Raw genomic sequence first — 4,332 nt, forward strand, 5'->3', positions numbered from 1 at the left:
CAATGCATCCACTAACAAGACACTCACGCAGCCGCGGAACAATAAAGGGTTGGCGAAATCGAATTGAAAGACACAATGGGAAGGCCAGCTGCCCTCCGGCAGCGTCACACACGAACCCGTCCAGCTATGGCTGCCCACACACTGGCAGGCTCAACGCAACTCCACCCATCTTAACCCTTCAGAAAAGTTATACCGCGCATTTGAAACACCGGCACAGAACATAAGCATTGACTATAGTAAACGCATCAAAGTAATCATCCAGGGCAAATGCAACTGCTTTCGCAGAATTGTCGGATCACTAGTCTGATTGTGTCGCATTTGTTTTGACTGAGGCACTTAAGATGAAGGTGTGTCACGTTTTGGAGGCAAGATTTGTAGCATTTTTTTTACTGATGCCCTACGTCTTATCTCCTCTTCTAAGAAGGCGAGCATCCGGCCTAGAAGTGTTTCGCTTCGCCTCGGATGCATCAATGCGCGCTCCAGCAAGCTGACGCAGTGGGGCAAATGAGCGCTATTTTACCGTTAATGTTGACCTTTGTCCTAAATGAGGACTCTCGTTTTCTATGCTTTTTTCTTGCTTCATTCTGGGTTTGCTGCTTTCGTTCTTTTGATTCCCGAGGCGTGTGCAGTGAGCAGGATTTTCTTCGTACCCATATATTTGCACCCTTGTACATTAAAATCTGAACTATTACCATTAATTAAAATAAATTCATTGCTTTCGCCAAGGAGGCATGCTTCTACTTTGTTGCTTCAAATTCTTCATTTATTTAACATAATTAAAAGACGACATGGTTATTGTAATCCTGCAGGAAAGCCCAAATACGCTCCGACGTGCGCAGGTCTGCTGAATACAACCCTGGAATTTTTTATCCTCGGGAAATGCAATGATCGTAACCACTGGGCGATGAGCGAGGAAAGCAACGGCGCACATGAGAAAATAGAGACCTCCCCTATGGAGGGTCGACCCAGTACAGTGTCTGATTACCAGAATAACTGCCTCATGCCCCTGTGCTTTATTATCTAATCGGCTCTAGCTCCAGAGAAGAGGGGACCTCAGAGGAAGTATGCGTAAAAATAACTACGCAGTATCCAAAAATTACGAGTACACACGACGACTAATTAGAGACCTAGAGTTGCATGCCCAGTGAAGCGGAGTGAAGGCGCCGTCAGGAGAGGATCCTGATGGGAGAATTCTTTATGGCGACAGCGCTGAATCTTCTTTAGTTACAATGCCAGCAGCGCAGTGCACGTCTGCACTCGTGCAGAGATAACACCATGTTCTCGCTCGTCTTTTGTAAGATTAACAAAAGCGTTGCCTGCCCGGCACGTTACCTGGACAGAGCACGTCGCTACTGTAAGCTTTAACACGTCTGAGAACGCAGGCCTGGGCGAGGGAAAGGCTCTGACGAGCACAACCACATCCCTCAGCATGTGGTTAGAACGTGCTTTCGAGAGACAGTTCTCTCTGCACAGAACGACTCACATATCCGCTCACGTATCTGATCACTATGAGTAATGATCATGTGATCTTTACTTCGCCTTTGCGAAGACCGCATGCAGGACACCAGCTCCGAGATTAACATCAAAATTTTAGGAAGGGTAAGTACATAGGTGGAGCTACAATCGGGAGCATCCTATGATATCTGCCTGGTAAATTATTTTAGGGAGCAGCTTCGGGAAATGAGCATACGCTTTTCATGTTGAAATATACCTGCACTTAAAAGACACGGACTGAAAGAAAGAGACACACACACAAAGCGCTGGACTTACAACTGAATTTTTATTCGGGAAACACAGCTCTTTATGCACACCAGCAGCTGATAAAAATGGAAGATGGCAACACCCGGATGATAAAAAATCGACAACTGTCTCGTCACATGTCCAGTTCTGCCTTCCCTTTTGTAAAAATGCCCTTTCCTTTGATAGTAGTGAAAGACACAAAGGGAAGGTAGGACTGGACATGTGACGAGACAGTTGTCGATTTTTTATCATCCGGGTGTTACCATCTTCCATTTTTATCAGCTGCTGGTGTGCATAAAGAGCTGTGTTTCCCGAATAAAAATTCAGTTGTAAGTCCAGCGCTTTGTGTGTGTGTCTCTTTCTTTCAGTCCGTGTCTTTTAAGCGCAGGTATATTTCAATATGGTAAACCAACTCGCCCAAGAAACCACTCTGCTTTTCATGTGCTCGTCCATCTAGGCCAGCCTGACTTACTGGGGGGTAACTCTGTGAGCCATAATTATACATAGGCGTTCAGCATAATAAACAGTGTTGTCAACGATAGCGCAGTATACGCAACAGGCGTAGCAGAATCTGGCGCTGACACAGAGAAAAGCAAGAAATGGAGTACTAAATACTGTTATCCGCTCGACGACAATGTGAGCGCCTTTTTCGCCTGGACAGCGGTGAATCCTCACCTTCTTGCTTCCTAAAGACATTAACACGAAATCGCAACACATACAAATGTGCCGGTGCCTGAGTGTGCGGGTATAGCTGTTCGCAACAAAGAAAAATTTCTTGGTAGGTGAGAGATAATCTTTAGAAAAAGGAATAAGTGTTGATATGGCATGTGCTTGTCGCCATCAGTGAGTATTTCACCGCCAGCTAGACATTTGTTGTTGAGTACCACGGTTAATAAAAACACAGCTGCTTGGTCTCCTCAGGCAAAGTGCAAATTGTTTTACCATGAGGGGTTTGCTGCGCCAGCAATAGTACGCACTGCAAAAGCGACTGCCCTCGAAAGATAAAAGACGGCAGAATTATGAAAGAGGGACGCCTCTTTACAACAGTGTTTCTTTGGAGCCCGGCGGTTTGCGCGCCAATCAGTGAACAGTTGCTGTATTGTCACAACCGAGAGGGTCATATAAAACGATCCCGCCCGGTATGACATTAACCCTGCCTCCAGCGTCGCCTGCATGTGCTAGGTGAGAGAAATGTGCGGGAGGGAGAAGAAACCTGCTCACTTAATTGTTACATGCTCCGGCTATGTGAAACCGCATGGTCAAAATCAGCTTTTTAATTCAACTAAACCTGATGCCGCCATACGTGTTTTTACCTTCTTTGTATTGGGCTTGTTCCAACGGACTAGCGCTGTCTTGCGGCATGCAAGCCGCACTAAACGTACAGGTCACCACATAAGCTTACGAAACACGGAAAGAAATTAAAAGCTGAATTTTTATTCTCCTTGAAGGCACAGTGTTCACTTAGAAGGACACTCTGTGCAGCTGTTCACAGCTGCATCATTGAACCGCCAAGAGATTGGTGTTTCACGATTTCCACCTTCAGAAAATTTCTGTAGGCAGCTGCGAATGAGGTGCAGTTTCTGATATACTTAATCGTACTGTGACGCACCGCACCACGCGTCGACGGACGATGGAGAAGTGCTTCCTTGAATACGCTTGGTGTGCCACAAGCTTGGCGCATGTTTTCTGCAACGCCAGCTTCTTGCGTTATAGCCGCACACGACAAGCTCAAATACTTTAACAAACGAAGAAGGTGCAGCTGCGATGTCTGAAGATAGCTGCTCTTGCATAGTAAAAGCATTCACGCCTTAGCTAATTGTGCTACTGTCGTCCGATGATCACTCCTCGATCTTCAATTAAAAATCGAATCCAGGTCTGCCCTGCTGAAATGTAGCTTATTGTACCTCCTGAAATGAGTGGGTGAGTGAATGTCAGTGTCATATCGGTGCCTGTGAACCTCCGCGCGAGTACACCGCTAGGTTAGAGCCGCGCGCACATAGGCCGAACAGCGCTACCCTCTTCAGATGGAAAATTAAAATTTTGTAGCACCTCCTAATACACCATGAATGCTGCGCACCTGATATACAAAAACTATCGTGGTCGATGAAATTGATATGCAGGTGGCGCAAAGAACAGTTTTCTAGCCAATCACGCATGAAGCAATGGAACCATTTCAATCCGTTTGCGTCACCAGGGGATCGTTAACAAGCGCCAAAACAACAGTACTCGGGGCTTTTTTCTTTCGCCTGTATCGAAATTCACTAGCCGCCACCACGTTTATTTCGGTAACTTGCCTTCAAAGTCTAGATGTGTTAACGTAACGTTGCTCATATATGCCTTGTTATAAATATCGCTTTAAGATGTTTTTTTGCAAATAAATAACTTTATTTAGAAAATTTTCGCATGGCATGACATAAAGCAAAGATTACAATGAGAAAAAAATGCTGCATTGAATAGAAAATGATTAACAGCTTCTTTGACACAACTTATCACAATAAAAACAGCGCTTCACTTTAGCCCTAGTTAGTCTCAATTTGACATTGCGTGGTTGCACAATCTTCCCAGGCCGGCATTTGTTGAATATGAATGTCT

The sequence above is a fragment of the Amblyomma mixtum genome, chromosome 9 (genome assembly GCF_055824585.1).
Source record: "Amblyomma mixtum isolate Tamu chromosome 9, ASM5582458v1, whole genome shotgun sequence".
Classification (NCBI taxonomy): Eukaryota; Metazoa; Arthropoda; class Arachnida; order Ixodida; family Ixodidae; genus Amblyomma; species Amblyomma mixtum.